This window comes from Coregonus lavaretus, assembly GCF_964263955.1.
Source record: "Coregonus lavaretus genome assembly, chromosome: 33".
NCBI classification, from domain to species: Eukaryota; Metazoa; Chordata; class Actinopteri; order Salmoniformes; family Salmonidae; genus Coregonus; species Coregonus lavaretus.
In genome coordinates, this window is record NC_140020.1 from 35628820 (window position 1) to 35655705 (window position 26886).

At 43.3% G+C, this 26886-nt stretch overlaps 1 pseudogene across 1 annotated transcript in view; it reads left to right on the top strand.

The window, feature by feature from the left end:
• Positions 1 to 22803, top strand: part of LOC311108419 (laforin-like) — a 41897-nt pseudogene extending 19094 nt beyond the window's left edge. The window contains exons 3-6 of the transcript in view: positions 7049 to 7188; positions 11664 to 11704; positions 22108 to 22365; positions 22548 to 22803. The product of the transcript in view is annotated as a laforin-like (transcript). The remainder of the gene's footprint in view (positions 1 to 7048; positions 7189 to 11663; positions 11705 to 22107; positions 22366 to 22547) is intronic.
• Positions 22804 to 26886: the final 4083 nt, after the last annotated feature.

The window sequence follows — 26886 nt, forward strand, 5'->3', positions numbered from 1 at the left end:
TCTTCTTTAAGAGGCTCCTCTGTCCTCCACTCGTTACCTGTATTAATGGCACCTGTTTGAACTTGTTATCAGTATAAAAGACACCTGTCCACAACCTCAAACAGTCACACTCCAAACTCCACTATGGCCAATACCAAAGAGCTGTCAAAGGACACCAGAAACAAAAGTGTAGACCTGCACCAGGCTGGGAAGACTGAATCTGCAATAGGTAAGCAGCTTGGTTTGAAGAAATCAACTGTGGGAGCAATTATTAGGAAATGGAAGACATACAAGACCACTGATAATCTCCCTCGATCTGGGGCTCCACGCAAGATCTCACCCCGTGGGGTCAAAATGATCACAAGAACGGTGAGCAAAAATCCCAGAACCACACGGGGGGACCTAGTGAATGACCTGCAGAGAGCTGGGACCAAAGTACAAAGCCTACCATCAGTAACACACTACGCCGCCAGGGACTCAAATCCTGCAGTGCTAGACGTGTCCCCCTGCTTAAGCCAGTACATGTCCAGGCCCGTCTGAAGTTTGCTAGAGTGCATCCAGAAGAGGATTGGGAGAATGTCATATGGTCAGATGAAACCAAAATATAACTTTTTGGTAAAAACTCAACTCGTTGTGTTTGGAGGACAAAGAATGCTGAGTTGCATCCAAAGAACACCATACCTACTGTGAAGCATGGGAGTGAAAACATCATACTTTGGGGCTGTTTTTCTGCAAAGGGACCAGGACGACTGATCCGTGTAAAGGAAAGAATGAATGGGGCCATGTATCGTGAGATTTTGAGTGAAAACCTCCTTCCATCAGCAAGGGCATTGAAGATGAAACGTGGCTGGATCTTTCAGCATGACAATGATCCCAAACACACCGCCCGGGCAACGAAGGAGTGGCTTCGTAAGAAGCATTTCAAGGTCCTGGAGTCTCCAGATCTCAACCCCATAGAAAATCTTTGGAGGGAGTTGAAAGTCCGTGTTGCCCAGCGACAGCCCCAAAACATCACTGCTCTAGAGGAGATCTGCATGGAGGAATGGGCCAAAATACCAGCAACAGTGTGTGAAAACCTTGTGAAGACTTACAGAAAACGTTTGACCTGTGTCATTGCCAACAAAGGGTATATAACAAAGTATTGAGAAACTTTTGTTATTGACCAAATACTTATTTTCCACCATAATTTGCAAATAAATTCATTAAAAATCCTACAATGTGATTTTCTGGATTTTTTTCCCTCATTTTGTCTGTCATAGTTGACGTGTACCTATGATGAAAATTACAGGCCTCTCTCATCTTTTTAAGTGCGAGAACTTGCACAATTGGTGGCTGACTAAATACTTTTTTTCCCCACTGTATAGCCTCCTAATATTGTACAATCTGGGTTTCGCTTCATTGGCCTGGGCTATTGTTTGTTTGAATTTAAGACCAGATTGATCTCAGTTTGTCAGTGTCAAATTAGCCACTTATTCCGGTCATTTGTGTGGTATATAAAAAAAATCTGCTAATGTCTTCTGTGAAAATCCTAAAAACGCCTCTGCTCAACTGTAGTCTACGCCACATTGCAAATGTTATTATGGCTTTATTATAAAGGGGCATTTTTTTCAACAGTAAATTTACCAGGCATTTAATTGCATATTGGTGTACAGATTTGTTTACGAGGGGCTATAAAAAACAACAACTAATCCCCGGGGACTATGATTCCTAGAACAAATAAAAATAAAATTGTATTGGTCACATACACATGTTTAACAGATGATTTTGCGGGTGTAGCAAAATGCTCGTGATTCTAGCTCCAACAGTGCAGTAATATCTAACAATTCACAACAATACACATAATACACACAATCTAAAAGTAAAAGAATGAAATTAAGAAATATAGTAATATTAGGACGAGCAATGTCGGAGTGGCATAGACTAAATTACAGTAGAATAGAATACAGTATATACATATGAGATGAGTAAAGCAAAAATATGTAAACATTATTAAAGTGACTAGTGTTCTATTATTAAAGTGGCCAATGATTTAAAGTCTTTGTATATAGGGCAGCAGCCTCTAAGGTGCAGGGTTACGTAACCGGGTGGAAGCCGCCTAGTGATGGCTATTTAAAAGTCTAATGGCCTTGAGATAGAAGCTGTTTTTCAGTCTCTCTGTCCCAGCTTTGATGTACCTGTACTGACCTCGCCTTCTGGATGATAGCGGGGTGAACAGGCAGGGGCTCTGGTGGTTGTTGTCCTTGATGATCTTTTTGGCCTTCCTGTGACATCGGGTGCTGTAGGTGTCCTGGAGGGCAGGTAGTTTTCCACCGGTGATGCAATGGGCAGACCTCACCACCCTCTGGAGAGCCCTGCGGTTGTGGGCGGTGCAGTTGCCGTACCAGGACGTGATACAGCTCGACAGGATGCTCTCAATTGTGCATCTGTAAAGGTTTGTGAGGGTTTTAGGTGCCAAGCCACATTTCTTCAGCCTCCTGAGGTTGAAGAGCCACTGTTGCGCCTTCTTTACCACACTGTCTGTGTGGGTGGACCATTTCAGATTGTCAGTGATGTGTCCGCCGAGGAACTTGAAGCTTTTCACCTTCTCCACTTCGGCCCCATGTGGATGGGGGAGTGCTCCCTCTGCTGTCTCCTGAATTCAATGATCAGCTCCTTCGTTTTGTTGACGTTGCGGGAGATGTTATTTTCCTGGCACCACAATCCCAGGGCCCTGACCTCCTCCCTGTAGGCTGTCTCGTCATTGTTGGTAATCAGGCCTACTACTGTTGTGTCGTCTGCAAACTTGATAATTGAGTTGAAGGCGTGCGTGGCCACGCAGTCATGGGTGAACAGGGAGTACAGGAGGGAGCTGAGCACGTACCCTTGTGGGGCCCCTGTGTTGAGGATATGCAAAGTGGAGGTGTTGTTTGCTACCTTCACCCCCTGGGGGCGGCCCGTCAGCAAGTCCAGGGCCCAGTTGCACAGGGCGGGGTTCAGACCAAGGGCTCCAAGCTTAATGATGAGCTTGGAGGCTACTATGGTGTTTAATGCTAAGCTATAGTCAATGAACAGCATTCTTACATAGGTATTCCTCTTGTCCAGATGGGATAGGGCAGTGTGCAGTGCAATGGCGATTGCATCGTCTGTGGATCTATTGGGGCGGTAAGCAAATTGAAGTGGGTCTAGGGTGTCAGGTAAGGTAGAGGTGATATGATCCTTAGCTAGCCTCTCAAAGCACTTCATGATGACAGAAGTGATAGTCATTTACAGTGAGGGAAAAAAGTATTTGATCCCCTGCTGATTTTGTACGTTTGCCCACTGACAAAGAAATGATCAGTCTATAATGTTAATGGTAGGTTTATTTGAAAAGTGAGAGACAGAATAACAACCAAAAAATCCAGAAAAAACGCCTGTCAAAAATGTTATAAATTGATTAGCATTTTAATGAGGGAAATAAGTATTTGACCCCTCTGCAAAACATGACTTAGTACTTGGTGGCAAAACCCTTGTTGGCAATCACAGAGGTCAGACGTTACTTGTAGTTGGCCACCAGGTTTGCACACATCTCAGGAGGGATTTTGTCCCACTCCTCTTTGCAGATCTTCTCCAAATCATTAAGGTTTTGAGGCTGACGTTTGGCAACTCGAACCTTCAGCTCCCTCCACAGATTTTCTATGGGATTAAGGTCTGGAGACTGCCTAGGCCACTCCAGGACCTTAATGTGCTTATTTTTGAGCCACTTCTTTGTTGCCTTGGCCATGTGTTTTGGGTCATTGTCATGCTGGAATACCCATCAACGACCCATTTTCAATGCCCTGGCTGAGGGAAAGAGGTTCTCACCCAAGATTTGACGGTACATGGCCCCGTCCATCGTCCCTTTGATGCGGTGAAGTTGTCCTGTCCCCTTAGCAGAAAAACACCCCCAAAGCATAATGTTTCCACCTCTATGTTTGACGGTGTGGATGGTGTTCTTGGGGTCATAGGCAGCATTCCTCCTCCTCCAAACACGGCGAGTTGAGTTGATGCCAAAGAGCTCGATTTTGGTCTCATCTGACCACAACACTTTCACCCAGTTCTCCTCTGAATCATTCAGATGTTCATTGGCAAACTTCAGACGGGCCTGTATATGTGCTTTCTTGAGCAGGGGGACCTTGCGGGCGCTGAAGGATTTCAGTCCTTCACGGCGTAGTGTGTTACCAATTGTTTTCTTGGTGACTATGGTTCCAGCTGCCTTGAGATCATTGACAACATCCTCCCGTGTAGTTCTGGGCTGATTCCTCACCGTTCTCATGATCATTGCAACTCCATGAGGTGAGATCTTGCATGGAGCCCCAGGCCGAGGGAGATTGACAGTTATTTTGTGTTTTTTCCATTTGCGAATAATTGCACCAACTGTTGTCACCTTCTCACCAAGCTGCTTGGCGATGGTCTTGTAGCCCATTCCAGCCTTGTGTAGGTCTACAATCTTGTCCCTGACATCCTTGGAGAGCTCTTTGGTCTTGGCCATGGTGGAGAGTTTGGAATCTGATTGATTGATGGCTTCTGTGACAGGTGTCTTTTATACAGGTAACAAGCTGAGATTAGGAGCACTCCCTTTAAGAGTGTGCTCCTAATCTCAGCTCATTACCTGTATAAAAGACACCTGGGAGCCTCACCCACTGGGGAGCCAGGCCCAGCCAATCAGAATGAGTTTTTCCCCACAAAAGGGCATTATTACAGACAGAAATACTCCTCAGTTTCATCAGCTGTCCGGGTGGCTGGTCTCAGATGATCCCGCAGGTGAAGAAGCCGGAAGTGGAGGTCCTGGGCTGGCGTGGTTACACGTGGTCTGCGGTTGTGAGGCCAGTTGGACATACTGCATAGTAGCCTCCAACTGCTCTTAAACACTAGTAAAACTAAATGCATGCTCTTCAATCGAACGCTGCTGGCACCCGCCCACCCGACTAGAATCACCACTCTCGACGGGTCTGACCTAGAGTATGTGGACAACTACAAATACTAGGTGTCTGGTTAGACTGTAAACTCTCCTTCCAGACTCACATTAAGAATCTCCAATCCAAAGTGAAATCTAGAATCGGCTTCCTATTTCGCAACAAAGCCTCCTTCACTCATGCTGCCAAACATGCCCTCGTAAAACTGACTATCCTACCGATCCTTGACTTCGGCGATGTCATTTACAAAATAGCCTCCAACACTCTACTCAGCATATTGGATGTAGTCTATCACAGTGCCATCCGTTTTGTCTCCAAAGCCCCATACACTACCCACCACTGTGACCTGTACGCTCTTGTTGGCTGGTCCTCACTACATGTCCGTCGTCAAACCCACTAGCTCCAGGCCATCTATAAATCACTGCTAGGCAAATCCCTGCCTTATCTTAGCTCATTGGTCACCATAGCAGCACCCACCCGTAGTCTATGCTCCAGCAGGTATATCTCACTGGTCATTCCCAAAGCCAACACCTCCTTTGGCCGCCATTCCTTCCAGTTCTCTGCTGCCAATGACTGGAATGAATTGCAAAAATCTCTGAAGCTGGAGACTCTTATCTCCCTCACTAACTTTAAGCATCAGTTGTCAGAGCACCTTACCGATCACTGCACCTGTACACAGCCCATCTGAAATTAGCCCACCCAACTACCTCATCCCTATATTGTTATTTATTTTGCTCTTTTGCACCCCAGTATCTCTATTTGCACATAATCTCTTGCACATCTAGCATTCCAGTGTTAATACTAATTGTAATTATTTTGCACTATAGCCTATTTATTGCCTTACATCCATAACTTGCTACATTTGCACACACTGTATATATATTTTCTGTTGTATTTTTTGGCTTTATGTTTTTTTACCCCATATGTAACTCTGTGTTGTTGTTTTTATCGCACTGCTTTGCTTTATCTTGGCCAGGTCGCAGTTGTAAATGAGAACTTGTTCTCAACTGGCTTACCTGGTTAAATAAAGGTGAAATACAAATAAATAAAACTGCCAAATTCTCTAAAATAGTAGAGAAATGAACATTCAATTTTCTGGCAACAGCTCTGGTGGGCATTCCTGCAGTCAGCATGCCAATTGCACGCTCCCTCAAAATTTAGACATCTGTGGCATTGTGTTGTGTGACAAAACTTCTCATTTAAGAGTGGCCTTTTATTGTCCCCAGCACAAGGTACACCTCTGTAATGATCATGCTGTTTAATCAGCTTCTCGATATGCCACACCTGTCAGGTGGATGGATTATCTTGGCAAATGAGAAAGTCTCACTAACAGGGATTTAAACAAATTTGTGCCCAAAATCTGAGGGAAATAAGCTTTTTGTGCGTATGGAAAATTTCTGGAATATTTTGTTTCTGCTCATGAAACATGGGACCAACACTTTACATGTTGTGTTTATATTTTTTGTTCAGTATATTTCCATATCTGTCTCCATGGCATAGGTAGGCCTATAGCCTACAAGTTTAGTATGATTTATTCTGCCTCTGTCGCTCTTTCGAATGTAATAAGCCGTTCAATCACTTGATGGCGGCAAAGACATGTCTTTGAATTGCACAGGCTCATGGCTCTGGCTCTTTGTTACAGACAGAAAGGGTGGTGCGCAGTGATTAATGATGCGTAAATTACCACCTTAAGTACCAGGACGGAGGAAGGCCTTACAATGTCACACCAAATGGCCATATCTCATCCATCATTCCCTGCAATCTCCCTCATCTGCTGTATATGGTATGTTTTCTTTGGGTATTATGAAGTTTGGTTGAAATATAGATTAGAATATGAGATGGATGAGAGGGATAGAGTTCAGAAAGCGAGTGGCGAAACAGAGGATCGAACCGTGGTCCAGGCGGCAGCACTATCACTATCACTAGATCAGCCCCGGCACCTGTTGTATCTTCTTGATAATTAAAAGCATTGGAAATAAGCATGTGAGGGTTTTCCATGTAGCTCACAGTACTCTTGGCCTATTTGCAAGTACTTGGATCAACAGTGAATAGGAATAATAACTTTTTGAATAACTGTCTTTATTTTGTGTTGTAGGCCTTCTTGAAGGCCTATTGCCTACCACCTTTAATCCAAAAATGCTTTATTTATTTGTTCCCAGGCAACGGTTCCCACCACAACAGATGTTGTGTGAATGACCAGAGCAACCTGGTGGATGGGGTGTACTGCCACCCTATTGGCCACTGGATCGAGGAGACAGGTCACATGGACGAGATGAAGCACACGACTGACTTATGTTTTGTTTTCACATGTAGTTCTCTTTAAAATAACCGATCTCAGTCCTCTTTAAAGTGAACTCTGGCGTAAAAAAAAAAGCAGTTATCTTTGTTTTCACAATGCCCTTGCCTTTGAATGAGGACTCAACTCTTTTGCCAGTTCACTTAACCTATTTTGTGGTCCGAGTCCTCTTTGCGTTCACATTGCTATGTTTAGAAAGGAACCAAGATCCAACATTCACTCAATTCACACAATGGCTCATTCCATCAGAATGTGTTAATGGGCAGCTAGATGTACTGTACCTACTTACATTTTGGAAGCTAAGATTGCATTTAGTTAAAAGATTAGACATAACTGTAATCAGAAGATACTATTAACATGTAAATATTATTGGTAACAGAATAAATAGCAGAATAATAACTGCAGATTAAATAATGCTGTAATCGAAAATTGTACACCCAATGTAGGCTACTGCCCCTTTAAGAGCTAGAATTGATTTTGTACCCTATGTTGTGATTCTCACCAGATATGTTGGTGTCTTCTCACACTATTCAAACCCTACAATCGAACAAACAGCTCTCTTAGCCTATAGATCACATATTGAAAAACAAACAATCTGAACTAAAAACTCCACACATGTTTTGGAATTTATGTGCATCCTTGACAATCGCTAATCAATAGGCCTAACCAAAAACAGCACACGATTTTCTGCAAACCTGCACATCATCATCTTCTCTCTATTGTGGCACCAATGTGAGAGGGTTTATTGCAGTAGTCTAGTGCAGTGGTTCCCAAACTGTGGGGCAAAAGTGGTCTGCAGCCGGGGTCGCGAGGGCCCCCCCCCCCCCCCCCAAATAAAGTTTATACAGTGCCTTCGGAAAGTATTCAGACACCTTGACTTTTTCCACATTTTGTTAGGTTACAGCCTTATTCTAAAATTGATTAAATAGTTTTTTTCCCCTCATCAATCTACACACAATAGCCCATATTGACAAAGCAAAAACTGTTTTATTTAAAAACGTGTGTGTAGATTGATGAGGGAAAAAATAATTTAATCCATTTTAGAATAAGACCCTTCTCATAATGACAAAGCGAAAACAGGCTTTTAGAAATTTTGGCAAATGTATTAAAAATAAAAAACGGAAATACCTTATTTACATAAGTATTCAGACCCTTTGCTATGAGACTCGAAATTGAGCTCAGGTCCATCCTGTTTCCATTGATCATCCTTGAGATGTTTCTACAACTTGATTGGAGTCCACCTGTGGTAAGTTCAATTGATTGGACATGATTTGGAAAGGCACATACCTGTCTACAGTGGGGAAAAAAGTATTTAGTCAGCCACCAATTGTGCAAGTTCTCCCACTTAAAAAGATGAGAGAGGCCTGTAATTTTCATCATAGGTACACGTCAACTATGACAGACAAATTGAGAAAATAAAATCCAGAAAATCACATTGTAGGATTTTTTATGAATTTATTTGCAAATGATGGTGGAAAATAAGTATTTGGTCACCTACAAACAAGCAAGATTTCTGGCTCTCACAGACCTGTAACTTCTTCTTTAAGAGGCTCCTCTGTCCTCCACTCGTTACCTGTATTAATGGCACCTGTTTGAACTTGTTATCAGTATAAAAGACACCTGTCCACAACCTCAAACAGTCACACTCCAAACTCCACTATGGCCAAGACCAAAGAGCTGTCAAAGGACACCAGAAACAAAATTGTAGACCTGCACCAGGCTGGGAAGACTGAATCTGCAATAGGTAAGCAGCTTGGTTTGAAGAAATCAACTGTGGGAGCAATTATTAGGAAATGAAAGACATACAAGACCACTGATAATCTCCCTCGATCTGGGGCTCCACGCAAGTTCTCACCCCGTGGGGTCAAAATGATCACAAGAATGGTGAGCAAAAATCCCAGAACCACACGGGGGGACCTAGTGAATGACCTGCAGAGAGCTGGGACCAAAGTAACAAAGCCTACCATCAGTAACACACTACGCCGCCAGGGACTCAAATCCTGCAGTGCTAGACGTGTCCCCCTGCTTAAGCCAGTACATGTCCAGGCCCGTCTGAAGTTTGCTAGAGTGCATTTGGATGATCCAGAAGAGGATTGGGAGAATGTCATATGGTCAGATGAAACCAAAATAGAACTTTTAGGTAAAAACTCAACTCGTCGTGTTTGGAGGACAAAGAATGCTGAGTTGCACCATACCTACTGTGAAGCATGGGGGTGGAAATATCATGCTTTGGGGCTGTTTTTCTGCAAAGGGACCAGGACGACTGATCCGTGTAAAGGAAAGAATGAATGGGGCCATGTATCGTGAGATTTGGAGTGAAAACCTCCTTCCATCAGCAAGGGCATTGAAGATGAAACGTGGCTGGGACTTTCAGCATGACAATGATCCCAAACACACCGCCCGGGCAACGAAGGAGTGGCTTCGTAAGAAGCATTTCAAGGTCCTGGAGTGGCCTAGCCAGTCTCCAGATCTCAACCCCATAGAAAATCTTTGGAGGGAGTTGAAAGTCCGTGTTGCCCAGCGACAGCCCCAAAACATCACTGCTCTAGAGGAGATCTGCATGGAGGAATGGGCCAAAATACCAGCAACAGTGTGTGAAAACCTTGTGAAGACTTACAGAAAACGTTTGACCTGTGTCATTGCCAACAAAGGGTATATAACAAAGTATTGAGAAACTTTTGTTATTGACCAAATACTTATTTTCCACCATAATTTGCAAATAAATTCATTAAAAATCCTACTATGTGATTTTCTGGAATTTTATTTCTCATTTTGTCTGTCATAGTTGACGTGTACCTATGATGAAAATTACAGGCCTCTCTCATCTTTTTAAGTCGGAGAACTTGCACAATTGGTGGCTGACTAAATACTTTTTTTCCCCACTGTATATAAGGTGCCACAGTTGACAGTGCATGTCAGAGCAAAAACCAAGCCATGAGGTCGAATGAATTGTCCGTAGAGCTCTGAGACAGGCACAGATCTGGGGAAGGGTACCAATAAATGTCTGCAGCATTGAAGGTCCCCAAGAACACAGTGGCCTCCATCATTCTTAAATGGAAGAAGTTTGGAACCACCAAGACTCTTCGTAGAGCTGGCCGCCTGGCCAAACTGAGCAATTGGGGGAGAAGGGCCATAGTCAGGGAGGTAAACAAGAACCCGATGGTCACTGTGACAGAGCTATAGAGTTCCTCTGTGGAGATGGGAGAACCTTCCAGAAGGACAACCATCTCTGCAGCACCACCAATCAGGCCTTCATGGTAGAGTTGTCAGACGGAAGCCACTCCTCAGTAAAAGGCACATGACAGCCCGCTTGAAGTTTGCCAAAAGCCACCTAAAGACTTTCAGACCATGAGAAACAAGATTATCTGGTCTGATGAAACCAAGATTGAACTCTTTGGCTTGAATGCCAAGCGTCACGTCTGGAGGAAACCTGGCACCATCCCTACGATGAAGAATGGTGGTGGCGGCATTATGCTGTGGGGATGTTTTTCAGTGGCATGGACTGGGAGACTAGTCAGGATCGAGGCAAAGATGAACGGAGCAAAGTACAGAGCGATCCTTGATGAAAACCTGCTCCAGAGCGATCAGAACCTCAGACTGGTGCGAAGGTTCACCTTCCAACAGGACAACGACCATAAGCACACAACCAAGATAATGCTGGAGTGGCTTCGGGACAAGTCTCTGAATGTCCTTGAGTGGCCCAGCCAGAGCCCGGACTTGAACCCGATCGAACATCTCTGGAGAGACCTGAAAATGGCTGTGCAGCAATGCTCCCCATCCAACCTGAGAGAGCTTGAGAGGATCTGCAGAGATCTTGTAGCGTCATACCCAAGAAAACCCGAGGCTGTAATCGCTGCCAAAGGTGCTTCAAGAAATTACTAAGTAAAGGGTCTGAATACTTATGGAAATGTGATATTTTGGTTTAAATGTTTTAATAAATTTGCTAAGAAAATCTAAAAACCTGTTTTTGTTTTGTCATTATGGGGTATTGTGTGTAGATTGATAAGGGAAAAAAACTCTTAATCAATTTTAGAATAAGGCTGTAATGTAAAGGAACTCATTTTTTACATTTTTTTCCGACTTTAAACTTACTCTTGAAAGTTGTAATAGTAAAATGCACAAGGTGCAATTTCTTAATTGGGTAGTGCATCATCAGTTCTTCTTGTCATGTTAGTCATTGCATACCTTAGAGAGCAATTTATAACTTGGCAGAAATGTCCAGATCAACTAGCCCATGTCAGCTAACGTTTCTTTATTGAGGTTTTTTAGCCCATAGATATTGTTGTAATTTTTTAGTCACTCAAATATCACATGACTACACATTAGATATGGCAAAACATTTTGAATTGCAAGAAAATTTGCTTCAGTTTGGTTAGCTTCGGGGGCTCTTTTGAGGGGTCTGAGTTCCTTTGGAGTGTTCACACTGGAGAAAAAAAAATCTGCGAACCAAACTGAGTAAAGACAATTGAAAACACCCTTACTTTGGCATGGCCGGCCAGCAGGCTTTGCACTTCAACAGGTAACAACACCCATGGCCCCATTGTCTTCCCACAGGTGGCATCACTTCTTTTGCAGCGCTCATCCCTCAACCGTGTGGGTGTCGATGGCTGGAAACAAATCTCATTTAAGATCTCTCTCTCTCTCTCTCTGAGGTAGTCTCAATTAAGGAGTGAAAGTTCATACTCTAAAGTGTTGAATTCCACAGCATAAATGTTGCTTTTGGTCAAAGTAGGAATGAGTTCATGATAAAATGTCAGACAGAGGTGTATACTGTACATTCCAGTCCTGATGCTATTTACTTACAGCGCTCCATGAGTCTTAGTCTCTAGACCAGGAGGTGAAGTGAGTGGCGGTGAGACTCATCTTTTGGCTGTTGTCATTGGCTTATTTCATTTAGGATGGTTTTTGGTTTACAGAAGGCACAAACCATATGTTCTTTGCTCTTTGAAGACACTGTAATGAGTGTTTGAGTTTTTCATAACCATCCCATGTGCGAGAGAGAGAGTTGGCTTTTGTATTATTCAGTCAGTTTCCCCCTCCTCTCTGAGGCGTCAGTGGATAGGTGTGCCTCCTAGCAAACACCTGAGACTTTTATCCCAGTGAGATTTACTAATAAAAAATATACAGCACTCCTTCCCCCAGTAATGAAACAAGATGCTTGTTGTAAGTTACTATATTGTTTGCCTGCCTTTTGTGATGTGAAAACTGGTGTGTACATAATTTGATAATGCAATAAAAGTTAATGAGTTCCCCTGAGGGGATGTGTTTCCCTGGTAAGTGGGACAGACTTTTTTTATGGAGCTTTTGAAGGATCTATCTGCACATCTTTCTTCCACATTCTGCCAATTAAGCTGCTCCTTTTAAAGAAAAGGGCTTCTTTCATTAAAATGCAGGTTTTGCTTTGTCTTGGTATTATATTGTCTTGGAATGTATGACTACCCACTGGGCACAGACGTCAGTTCAACATCTAGTTTTTATTTACATTCGGTTGAGTTTTCAACTAACGTGAATTCAATGTGAAATCAACAAAGTATTTCACCATGTTATTGGATTTAGGTAAAAAGTTGGGTGAAGAAAATACCAAATGCCCTTACGTTGATGACCTTTTGCAAATCCAATCAGTTTTCCACGTTGATTCAGCATCATCACATAGATTTTTTTGGTTGATTCAATCAGTTTTTTCAACCAGTTTATTCAACCAGTTTTTGCCCAGACTAACTTTACATTCCCAAAAACTTCAGCAAAGTGCAGTCACATGTCATGGTTTCACCTGTCACCAGAGGGCGGCAGAGACCGTCCTAGAGACTATTATGAAACAGGTGTTTTCTATTACTAATTATGATCCCTTTTAAGAGAGGTGTGTTTTTTTGTTATCCTTTGCAGAAGCTTGATTTGTTTGCCGTGTGCGGTGTCTCCTGAGTGAGTTTGAGTCTTAGTGTTTGTTGTTTTCCCAGTTTTACTTTGTACCGTCTGTTGAGCGTTTTCCAGTAAAGTTGTACAATGTTTTCCTAAACCACTGGTTCCTCGTCTGGTTCTCTTCCCTGCTCCCGAGTTCTACCTCACCATCTTGCATAACACTTTGATTGATTTGATCCTGAGGTGAATAGCTCCTCCCACCACATCCTCATGTCATGAGTGTGATGCTAGACCCTCTTCAATCTCTGAGCAGTGACAGCCAGCCATGCTTACCCTCCTCTCTCATCTCTACTACTAGCCTCCTCTCTCACACACATTTTAAATTACTATGGAAACAGGGTTTTATGAGGCACTCTGCAATTCATTCAGTGGTACAACACATTCAAGGGCCCTTCAGAAATCAAACCATTAGTGGTTGTATCGCATCAACTCCATCACCTTCTCTTTTCATGGGTTGGAGAGATAGAGGAGGAAGGGGTGTCCGAATTGAGTTGTGTCCTCTGAGCACCTCATAGATGGCTCATTTCGTTAGCCCTCGCTCGCCAAATCCGTTAGATGAACGAGAGATTAAAAGTGTTAAAGACCTTTAAGAGATTTCTGTGAAGAGGAGGGGAAAACCTCTGGAAGGTCACTGATAACAACTATTTGCAATGTGATAGCCAGACTGTCATCATCATTTCATTTCTTAAAATCCCACCTTCTTCACAAACTTTGAAAGAGATGGCGAGTCATTTGGCTGTATGTCATAACGGTTCATTGGCAGGTTGGGCTAAATGAAGTAATTTACTGACAGCAGATTGAGTGGTTGTATTAAATGCAGTCATTCAATGTTCAGATTGGAAATAGAGTTGAGCAGTCAATAACGGTACTGGACGTGTAATTCTTTGACTTTGATCATGATGGGCGAATAAGGGCAATAGATGACATAGACTATTACAGCATGCAAATCAGACCTGGGCTGAAAATAGTACTGTAGCTTGCGAAAGTATTCACCCCACTTGCGTCTCCTGAGTGGCGCAGTGGTCTAAGGCGCCGCACCGCAGTGCTAACTGTGCCACTAGAGATCCTGGTTCGAATCCAGGCTCTGTCGCAGCCGGCCGCGACCGGGAGACTCATGGGCGGCGCACAATTGGCCCAGCGTCGTCCAGGGTGGGGGAGGGAATGGCCGGCAGGGATGTAGCTCAGTTGATAGAGCATGGCGTTTGCAATGCCAGGGTTGTGGGTTTGATTCCCACGGGGGGCCAGTATAAAAATAAAATATATTCACTAACTGTAAGTCGCTCTGGATAAGAGCGTCTGCTAAATGACTAAAAATGTAAAAAAATGTTGGCATTTTTCCTATTTTGTTGCCTTACAACCTGGAATTAAAATTGATTTTTGGGTGGTTTGGATCACTTGATTTACACAACATGCCTACCACTTTGAAGATGCAAAATATTTTTTATTGTGAAACAAACAAGAAATAAGACAGAAAAACTGAAAAATTGAGCATGCATAACTATTCACCCCCCCCCCCCAAGTCAATACTTTGTAGAATCACCTTTTGCAGCAATTACAGCTGCAAGTCTCTTGGGGTATGTCTCTATAAGCTTGGCACATCTAGCCACTGGGATTTTTGCCCATTCTTCAAGGCAAAACTGCTCCAGCTCCTTCAAGTTGAATGGGTTCCGCTAGTGTACAGCAATCTTTAAGTCATACCACATGTTCTCAATTGGATTGAGGTCTGGGCTTTGACTAAGCCATTCCAAGACATTTTAATGTTTCCCCTTAAACCACTTGAGTGTTGCTTTAGCAGTATGCTTAGGGTCATTGTCCTGCTGGAAGGTGAACCTCCGTCCCAGTCTCAAATCTCTGGAAGACTGAAACAGTTTTCCCTCAGGAATATCCCTGTATTTAGGGCCATCCATCATTCCTTCAATTCTGAACAGTTTCCCAGTCCCTGCCGATGAAAAACATCCCCACAGCATGATGCTGCCACCACCATGCTTCACTGTGGGGATGGTGTTCTCGGGGTGATGAGAGGTGTTGGGTTTGCACCAGACATAGCATTTTCCTTGATGGCTAAAAAGCTCAATTTTAGTATCATCTGACCAGAGTACCTTCTTCCATTTGTTTGGGGAGTCTCCCACATGCCTTTTGGCGAACATCAATCATGTTTGCTTATTGTTTTCTTTAAGCAATGGCTTTTTTTTGGCCACTCTTCTGTAAAGCCCAGCTCTGTGGAGTGTACAGCTTGAAGTGGTCCTATGGAAAGATACTCCAATCTCCGCTGTGGAGCTTTGCAGCTCCTTCAGGGTTATCTTTGGTCTCTCTGTTGCCTCTCTGATTATTGCCCTCCTTGCCTGGTCCGTGAGTTTTGGTGGGCGGCCCTCTCTTGGCAGGTTTGTTGTGGTGCCATATTCTTTCAATAAAAAAGAAATGGATTTATGGTGCTCCGTGGGATGTTCAAAGTTTCTGATATTTTTTTATAACCCAACCCTGATCTGTACTTCTCCACAACTTTGTCCCTGACCTGTTTGGAGAGCTCCTTGGTCTTCATGGTGCCGCTTGCATGGTGGTGCCCATTGCTTAGTGGTGTTGCAGACTCCGGGGCCTTTCAGAACAGGTGTATATATAATGAGATCATGTGACACTTAGATTTCTTAGACTTTATTTAACTAATTATGTGACTTCTGAAGGTAATTGGTTGCAGACGATCTTATTTAGGGACTTCATAGCAAAGGGTGTGAATCCATATGCACGCACCATTTTTCCATTATTCGTTTTTTTGAATTTTTTGAAACAAGTTATATTTTTCATTTCACTTCACCAATTTGGACTATTTTGTGTATGTCCATTACATGAAATCCAAATAAAAATCAATTTAAATTACAGGTTGTAATACAACAAAATAGGAAAAACACCACGGGGGATGAATACTTTTGCAAGGCACAGTATTTTGCAGTTTATTTGAAAATATTGTACCAACTTTTCAAATACTCAATGCAGTCGAATATAGTTTATATAGAGTTTGAACTAAAAGGCAAAGATTTTATTTGATATTCAAACGTACCTCAGAAAAACAAATAATATTTGAAAGTATTTTAAATACCTCTCGGAAAAACAAATAATATTTGAAGGTATTTGAATATATTAACTTTCAAATATATTTTCATAATGAGTGAGATACAATTGAAGTCGGAAGTTTACATACACTTAGGTTGGAGCCATTAAAACTCGTTTTTCAACCACTCCACACATTTCTTGTTAACAAACTGTAGTTTTGGCAAGTCAGTTAGGACATCTACTTTGTGCATGACACAAGTAATTTTTCCAACAATTGTTTACAGACAGATTATTTCACTTATAATTGACTGTATCACAATTCCAGTGGGTCAGAAGTTTACACACACTAAGTTGACTGTGCCTTTAAACAGCTTAAAAAATTCCAGAAAATGATGTCAAGGCTTTAGAAGCTTCTGATAGGCTAATTGACATCATATGAGTCAATTGGGGGTGTAGCTGTGGATGTATTTCAAGGCCTACCTTCAAATTCAGTGCCTAGTCTGGTTCATCCTTGGGAGCAATGTCCAAACACCTGAAGGTACCACGTTCATCTATACAAACAACAGTACACAAGTATAAACACCATGGGACCACGTAGCCGTCATACCGCTCAGGAAGGAGACGGGTTCTGTCTTCTAGAGATGAACGTACATTGGTGCGAAAAGTGCAAATCAATCCCATAACAACAGCAAAGGACCCTGTGAAGATGCTGGAGGAAACAGGTACAAAAGTATCTATATCCACAGTAAAACTAATCCTATATCGACATAACCTGAAAGGCCGCTCAGCAAGGAAGAAGCCACTGCTACAAAACCGCCTAAAAAAGCCAGACTACGGTTTGCAACTGCACATGGGGACAAAGATCGTACTTTTTGGAGAAATGTCCTCTGGTCTGATGAAACAAAAATAGAACTGTTTGGCCATAATGACCATGTTTGGAGGAAAAAGGGGATAACTTGCAAGCCGAAGAACACCATCCCAACCGTGAAGTACGGGGGTGGCAGCATCATGCTGTGGGGATGCTTTGCTGCAGGAGGGATTGGTGCACTTCACAAAATAGATGGCATCATGAAGAAGGAAAATTATGTGGATATATTGAAGCAACATCTCAAGACATCAGTCAGGAAGTTAAAGCTTGGTCGCAAATGGGTCTTCCAAATGGACAATGACCCCAAGCATACTTCCAAAGTTGTGGCAAAATGACTTAAGGACAACAAAGTCAAGGTATTGGAGTGGCCATCACAAAGCCCTGACCTCAACCCTATAGAAAATGTGTGGGCAGAACTGGAAAAGTGTGTGCGAGCAAGGAGGCCTACAAACCTGACTCAGTTACACCAGCTCTGTCAGGAGGAATGGGCCAAAATTCACCCAACTTATTGTGGGAAGCTTGTGGAAGGCTACCCGAAACGTTTGACCTAAGTTAAACAATTTAAAGGCAATGCTACCAGATACTAATTCAGTGTATGTAAACTTCTGACCCACTGGGAATGTGATGAAAGAAATAAAAGCTTTACTATTATTCTGACATTTCACATTCTTAAAATAAAGTGGTGATCCTAACTGACCTAAGACAGGGAATTTTTACTAGGATTAAATGTCAGGAATTGTGAAAAACAGAGTTTAAATGTATTTGGCTAAGGTGTATGTAAACTTCTGACTTGAACTGTTTAAGGTAATATAGTAACTCTTAACATCAAGTTTTTATACATGTGTAGTAACTTTGTGATTATTACAACAGAAACACTGTTGTTACATAGGACTTTGGAAATTGCTTAATAATAATGAAGTTATTACATTAAATAAGGAACAGTCACTATTCCTCTTTTGCACAGTAGTTACAAAAACTCTCAGCTCATTGCTATGCAGTTAAAATGTAATTACCAAAGTATTATGTAACAACATACCCATAAAATGTTGTTCAAAAAGTAATTACCGTTTTATTACACAGGCACAAGAACAGTTTAAAGTTAAGTGTTACTGAGAATGCTAACAATAACAAAATATGTCTATGAAGTGTCGAAAGGAAACGAAATATCCCAAACTGCCTTCTTGAATACAGCCAATGTAGGTGGAAAATCATGTAAGACTGTATTCTGAGTAAACTATCCCTTTAAAGATGGTATAGTGTGTGTTTGAAAGAAGAACACTTACCCTCAGATTGACAAAAAGGTCCGAAGTTGTTTTTGCTATGCATCCAACTTGCTGTTGGCAATGTTTCCAAATGGCTTTGAATTACTCTGCAGTATTTTCATGTATCATAAAATTAATTGTAGCTTTCAACCTTTTCAGTGGCATGTTGAAATAGTCATATGTACTCTATTAATTCTATTTCTATCTTCAACATGCAGTTCCAGATACAGCCCAGCCATTAGTTGAAGGCATCCAATCCAATAGTTTCTGAAAAGTAGTCACTTCCTGAGATCTGTATTCAAAAATTGTTTTATGTAGTTGCTTTCTCTGATCTGTATTCAAAATGTTTTACAAAGTAGTTACTTTCTGAGATCAGTATTGAAATGGTTTTAAAAAAGCAGTCACTTTCTGAGATCTATTCAAATAGTTTTAAAGAGCAACTGAACATGGCGATTGGCAAGTGTGTTTTTCTGTTGCTCATTAGGAAAACGAGATTTCAGTCTTGGAGGTGTGTTTCCTGACCGATTCCGCTTTTGGTTAATGATGTTTGTCCTCCATGAGACACTGTAGATGCTGAAGCCTATTTCACTTCCTCAAAATCCCCAGAATGAATCTAAGCGGTTTTTGCCGAGTAAGTTTTAATTTTATATTTAACTAAGGTGTTTGGTACAGTATTTCTCAAGTAAAGAAATGTAACAAGGTCGGCACTGATGGGCAGGTCTGTCTCACTGTCTATGCTATTGGATAGAGAGCAATCACCGCAGCTGTTCACCCCATGTTAGTGGGCAAATGGACATCGTCAAATCAAAACCCAACCGTCATGTACCCATTATGACGCAGGGATGTTCCAAAATGATCGTATACACTTTGTAGTACATTTTGACAATAACTGTTTCTGACTCATATCGATGCCACATAGGCCGTTTTCAAAGGGATTTGTTGCTTTTTAAAGGCATTCGCTCTTTAAAAAGTAGTTTAAAAAAAAGATCTGTATTAAAATAGTTGTAGTTACCTCCAAAGTAACTATCTGTTCCCTCTAAAACTTCACAAACCATTGTTAAAATTGGTCTGATGCAAACACACACACACACACACTCACAAACATTTGCCATCTTTGTTCAGTGCACACACCTTGCTCTATGGTGAGCTGCTGGACACAGATGAAATTAGCCTGGTCCCCCTGACGCTCTGGATACACACCTTGCATTAAAATGAGACAGAGGGTGGCCAGGTCCAACCGGTTTTAATTTGTGGCCCAAGACCTTACAAGCCTTTGTCAAGGACCTCTGTACTGCAGGAGGCACATGACCTTGTATACCGCTCCTTTATTAATAGCTTTTTAAATGAGACTTCCAGGCTGGTATCAGTATAGCCACTGGTATCATACACACCCCGCTCTCTAATACATGTATCACTGATTATCTGAAAGAGAGGTTAATGCACTTTACAGGAACATTGTTCGCAATGCATCGATCAGAGGTGACTCCCAAGGACTTCTCTACCATTGTCTTGCTAATGAAATTCAAACCTGTTTGTACAGTTGGGTTATTTCGATAGTTTAGAGATGTTTGTTTCTGTTGTAAGCTCCTCTTTCCTTCCATGCCAGGGCTTTGATTGGCTGGCCATGTTTACCCAGTGGAGAAGAGGATGAGTTCACACCGGCCCACACCTTCATCAGTGCCAAATGGGCCGGTTAAGGCTCTGAAGTACACCATGTTTTAAAGATGATAGACAGTTAGGAGAATACGAAAAACTAGATGCTACAAAATACAAAATTACACACTTGGGATTTTCAAAATAAGTTTACTTGAGGCACTTGTGATGAATGAAAATGCCAATTTCTATGAGTGTTGTAAATAACTCAATTTCACTGGATTTTAGCAGAGCTGAAGAGTTTCCAGGTGTAGGGATAGTCTTTCTCCAGCTGTAAATCTAAAGTGGACGCAAATGTTCCTGAATAATCTCCATTTAACTCTTAAGCAAATCAGGAGCGTCTTTGAGTTTCACTGCCGTGGTTTCCCATAAATACCCAGAGGAAATCATTCTGCAACGCTGTCCCTTCTTTTACGGGTCACTTCCTCCCACTGACTGTTGAGTTTACTCTCGCTAAATGGAATCTGGTCTCAGAGTGATGGGGCAGAACATGAAGGGAGGGAGGAGGTCAGGGAACAATCACTGCCGGGGAAAATGACAGGAGGAGAGAGAGTGAGAGAGAGTGAGAGGAGAGCGAGAGAGAGCCAGATGAGATGGCTTTTTCTGAGAAGTGGGGAATTTTTTGAATCTGTCTCTTTCGTGTGGAGAGAAATTAGATGAGTGAAAAGCTTTAGATCAGTTGCCTTTGGTCTGTCTGGGAGAAAGTTTCTAAAAATACCACAGCTCTCCCCAGGAATCAGACTAGCAGACTAGTCCATTTATCTCTCTCACCCTCTAGGCTTCCCTCCATATTGTCCCCATCCTACCCCCTTAACCCTGTGCTTTTTCTTACCTCTCCATACTCCAACCCCATTCCCCTAATTTTCTACACCATCGACCCCATCAACCCCACTCCATCAACCCCTGTGCCCCTGCACTGCTACCAGGGTCCTTTTATTTATAATTTTTTTATTTAACCTTTATTTAACCAGGTAAGCCAGTTGAGAAGAAGTTCGACCTGGCCAAGATAAAGCAAAGCAGTGCGTTAAAAACAACAACAGAGTTACATATGGGGTAAAACAAGTAAAAAATACAACAGAAAATATATATACAGTGTGTGCAAATGTAGCAAGTTATGGAGGTAAGGCAATAAATAGGCCATAGTGCAAAATAATTACAATTAGTATTAACACTGGAATGATAGACGTGCAAGAGATGATGTGCAAATAAAGATACTAGGGTGCAAATGAGCCAAAATAAATAACAATATGGCGATGAGGTAGTTGGGTGGGCTAATTTCAGATGGGCTGTGAACAGGTGCAGTGATCGGTAAGGTGCTCTGACAACTGATGCTTAAAGTTAGTGAGGGAGATAAGAGTCTCCAGCTTCAGAGACTTTTGCAGTTCGTTCCAGTCATTGGCAGCAGAGAACTGGAAGGAATGGCGGCCAAAGGAGGTGTTGGCTTTGGGGATGACCAGTGAGATATACCTGCTGGAGCGCATTCTACGGGTGGGTGTTGCTATGGTGACCAATGAGCTAAGATAAGGCAGGGATTTGCCTAGCAGTGATTTATAGATGGCCTGGAGCCAGTGGGTTTGGCAACGAATATGTAGTGAGGACCATCCAACAAGAGCGTACAGGTCACAGTGGTGGGTAGTATATGGGGCTTTGGTGACAAAACGAATGGCACTGTGATAGACTACATCCAATTTGCTGAGTAGAGTGTTGGAGGCTATTTTGTAAATGACATCGCCGAAGTCAAGGATCGGTAGGATAGTCCGTTTTATGAGGGCATGTTTGGCAGCATGAGTGAAGGAGGCTTTGTTGCGAAATAGGAAGCCGATTCTAGATTTAACTTTGGATTGGAGATGCTTAATGTGAGTCTGGAAGGAGAGTTTACAGTCTAACCAGACACCTAGGTATTTGTAGTTGTCCACATACTCTAGGTCAGACCCGTCGAGAGTAGTGATTCTAGTCGGGTGGGCAGGTGCCAGCAGCGTTCGATTGAAGAGCATGCATTTAGTTTTACTAGTGTTTAAGAGCAGTTGGAGGCTACGGAAGGAGTGTTGTATGGCATTGAAGCTCGTTTGGAGGTTTGTTAACACAGTGTCCAATGAAGGGCCAGATGTATACAAAATGGTGTGGCTGGGCATCAACCCCACTCACTCACCACCTGTACCCTCTCTGCTCTGTTCCCAGAGTTCTGGCCCGGGTGTTTCTGGGTAGCTGCCCTCGCCAGCTGGATCACGTGACCCTCAAGCTGAAGGAGGAGCTGGGCGTTACTGTGTTGATGAACTTCCAGACGGAGGGGGACGTGGTCAACATCTCGTCCGGCTGCAACTGCGACCCCGGGCAGGATATGACCCCAGAGACCATGATGCACCTGTACAGGGAATGTGACCTGGGACTGTGGCCTGGCGTACGTGTGGATCCCCACGCTGGATATGAGCAATGAAGGTGAGGAGGGAGGGGGGGCTCTGGGGTATGTTCAGGACTGCAACTCTGTCTCTCCAGGATCATGAGTGAAGTAGACTGTAGATCAGTCATGAAGCCCTCCTCTATTACATCCTTGTATGGATCTGCGTAAAGACTATTCATAAAGCCCTCCTCTCACATGTCCTTGTATGTCACCCCTGCAGGCCGGACGAGGATGCTGCCCCAGAATGCTTTCCTGCTGTCTACGTTCACTGTAATGCTGGTGTTGGCCACTCCACCGCAGCCATGTGCGGTCTCCTTCTGCTTGTCCTGGGCTGGAGCAAGAGGACAGTGCATTATTTTGTCACGCCCAGGAGGGCGGCGGTCTAAATCAACGAGGGGCCGCTGGTAAACACCCAGAGGGACTTCCTGCGCACCTCTGTTTGTTACCCGGAGACATGCGGGAGGAGCCCCCTTTGATGTGGAGTGTTGCTGCCAAGTTGTGTGTCTGCCATAGAGACAGTGGGAAAAAATATGTTTTAGTTGAGCACTGCATTAATCATCTGCACACCAGGCATGATTTGTGCATAAAATGCCAGAAGGTAAAATAACTTAAGTGAAAAGAAACCTCTGCACTCATTTGATCCAATGCAAATTACAACAGTAAATACATTAGGGGTTAGGAAAGGAGATAAATATAAACTGTTCCTCTTTGCACTCGGCCTATCTTTCCACATTATACTCCTCAGAAATAAGGGATTACTGCTGTGTCAACTCAGCTACCTTCTGAAAGAAATTGTACCTTTTCGTGGTCAATGGTGGCTCCCTCTAAATGAAAATTAGAGAGTTGCTTTTGCTATGTAGAAGCCTTAATGCTGCTGTGAATAGGAAAATGTCATTTCCTGCTAAATAAAGGAAAACAAACAAACACAAAACCCAAAGCCGAAAAGCCGGCCTGCACTTTCTCTCTCTCCCTCTCTCCGTCTGAAGGAATTCTGCTGCCAGAGGAAGTATATAAGACTCCTTCAAACATATTTTTAGAGGTTGTTTGTTTACGTATCCCAACAATGCAGTATTATTCAGGTCCGTCTTATGAATAAGTAACAAAACAACATTTCCTCCGGACCACTTCTAATGCATGCATAATAAGACATTTTATACATTCTGTTATTGGGCTGTAAATACTGAGTTCATATCTAGACTAGCCTCTCTAAGATGTATTACTTTTATCATCTGTGGCCAACTTCAAAGGAGCTGGTAGTCTGCTGGATAGGTTTGAAGCAGCAAACTTTCTCACATGATGCCGCCAGGGGCTGAATGTTGTTGTTCACCCATTAAGCTCTGTGGTACAGTGATTACTTGGTAATCCAAAAGCCAACAACAGGTATCCCTGTTGAGAGAGAGAGAGATACTCTTTGTTAACAGCCATATATTTCTCCACACTACACGATAAGATGGCCCTGAGTGACCTGGCCATCTATGGCACTCTGTTGAACATTGTGATATACTGTACATGTAGCCTAGTACAGAGGAACATTCTGTTCTTGTGCAGTCTCTTTGCAGTGTGTCGACTTTAAAGCGGCAGTCTGTATGAGAGCGATCGAGAACCCATAGAACGAGAGCCCTGAGAAAACTTTATAATAAAAAAAAATGTTTGTGTTTGTGATGGCGAGAGACAGTATAGGGCAAATCCTCATAGTAACTCTTTCGTGCAATTTAATAAAAACCTTTTTGTTTATCTCGTTGCTGTTGCCTGTTCGAAGCAATCCTCCCAGTGAGCTACACTACATGACCAACAGTATATGGATACCTGCTCGTCAAAAATCTCATTCCAAAATTATAGGCATTAATATGGAGTTGGTCCCCCATTTGCTGCTATAACAGCCTCCCCTCTTCAGGGAAGGCTTTCCACTAGATGTAGGAACATTGCTGCAGGGACTTGCTTCCATTCAGCCACAAGAGCATTAGTGATCGGGCACTGATGTTGGTTGATTAGGCCTGGCTTGCAGTTGGCATTCCAATTCATCCCAAAGGTGTTCGATGGGGTTGAGGTCAGGGCTCTGTGCAGGCCAGTCAAGTTCTTCCACACCGATCTCGACAAACCATTTCTGTATGGACCTCGCTTTGTGCATGGGGCATTGTCATGCTGAAACAGGAAAGGGCCTTCCCCAAACTGTTACCACAAAGTTGGAAGCACAGAACCGTCTAGAATCTCATTGTATGCTGTAGCGTTAAGATTTTCCTTCACTGGAACTAAGGGGCCTAGCTCGAACCATGAAAAACAGCCCCAGACCATTATTCCTCATTCACCAAACTTTACAGTTGACAATATGCATTGGGGCAGGTAGCGTTCTCCTGCATCCACCAATCCCAGATTTGTCCGTTGGACTGCCAGATGGTGAAGCGTGATTCATCACTCCAGAGAATGCATTTCCACTGCTCCAGGGTCCAATGGCGGCGAGCTTTACACCACTCCAGCCGAAGCTTGGCATTGCGAATTGTGATTTTAGGTTTGTGTGCGGATGCACGTCCATGGAAACCCTTTTCATGAAGCTCCCGACAAACAGTTATTGTGCTGACGTTGCTCCAGAGGCAGATTGGAAATTGGTAGTGAGTGTTGCAACCGAGGACAGATGATTTTTACGCGCTCCAACACTCGGCGGTCCTGTTCTGTGAGCTTGTGTGGCCTACCACTTCGCGGCTGAGCTGTTGTTGCTCTTAGACGTTTCCACTTCACAATAACATCACTTACAGTTGACCGGGGCAGCTCTACCAGGGCAGAAATTTAACGAACTGACTTGTTGGAAAGGTGGCATCCTATGATGGTGCAACGTTGAAAGTCACTGAGCTCTTCAGTCAGGCCATTCTACTGCCAATGTTTGTCTATGGAGATTGCATGGGTGTGCTCGATTTTATACACCTGTCAGCAAAAGGTGTGGCTGAAATAGCCAAATCCATTAATTTGAAGGGGTGTCCACATACATTTGTACACAGTGCATTCAGAAAGTATTCAGACCCTTTGACTTTTTCCACATTTTGTTACGTTACAGCCTTATTCTAAAATTGATTAAATCGTTTTTTCCCCCTCATCAATCTACACACAATACCCCCTAATGACAAAGAAAAAAACGGTTTTTAGAAATTTTTGCAAATGTATTCAAAGTAAAAAACTGAAGTATCACATTTACATAAGCATTCAGACCCTTTACTCAGTGCTTTGTTGAAGCACCTTGGGCAGCGATTACAGCCTCAAGTCTTCTTGGGTATGACACTACAAGCTTGGCACACCTGTATTTGGGGAGTTCCTCCCATTCCTCTCAAGCTCTGTCAGGTTGGATGGGGAGCGTTGCTGCACAGCCATTTTCAGGTCTCTCCAGAGATGTTTGATCGGGTTCAAGTCCGGGCTCTGGCTGGGCCACTCAAGGACATTCAGAGACTTGTCCCGAAGCCACTCCAGCATTATCTTGGTTGTGTGCTTAGGGTCATTGTCCTGTTGGAAGGTGAACCTTTGCCCCAGTCTGAGGTCCTGAGAGCTCTGGAGCAGGTTTTCATCAAGGATCTCTATGTACTTTGCTCCGTTCATCTTTGCCTCGATCCTGACTAGTCACCCAGTCCCTGCCGCTGAAAAACATCCCCAAAGCATGATGCTGCTACCACCATGCTTCACCATAGGTTTCATCCAGATGTGTCATTTAGATGCCTTTTGGCAAACTCCAAGCAGGCTGTCATGTGCCTTTTACTGAGGATTGCCTCCGTCTGGCCACTCTACCATAAAGGCGTGATTGGTGGAGTGCTGCAGATATGGTTGTCCTTCTGAAACGTTCTCCCATCTCCACAGAGGAACTCTGGAGCTCTGTCAGAGTGATCATCGGGTTCTTGGTCACCTCCCTGACCAAGGCCCTTCTCCCAGCAAACTTAGTGAAGACCAATACTTGTGTCATTCTCAAAACCTTTGACCACGACTGTAGCTCCTGTGTTCAGCAAGCACCACGCCCTGTCGCTGCCGCCTCATCGGCCATACGACTGCGCAATTGACCTCCAGCCTGGAGCTCATCTCCCCAGTAGCCGGTTGTTTAACCTCTCTCGTCCCGAGCAAGAGCCTATGGAGAGGTACATCGAGGATTCTCTCGCTGCAGGACTTATCAAGCCATCTTCCTCCCCTGTGGGTGCTGGGTTTTTCTTTGTGAAGAAGTAGGATGGGTCACTGAGAACGTGCATAGACTTTCGTGGGCTGAATAATATCACTGTTAAGAACAAGTACCCTTGCCACTCATCAGCTCTGCTTTTGCCCCCCTCCATGGTCCCACGTTGTTTACCAAACTCGACCTCCGGAATGCCTACCACCTTGTCCGCATAAGAGAGGGGGACGGGTGGAAGACTGCGTTCAACACACCACTTGGTCACTTTGAATATTTGGTCATGCCTTTTGGTCTTACTAACGCCCCTGCTGTTTTCCAGAACCTAGTCAATGACTTGCTGAGGGATGTGATTGGATGCTGTCTATTTAGATGGCATCCTGATTTTTTCCAAGGACCTTGAGGCTCACCAGCAACATGTTCGCCA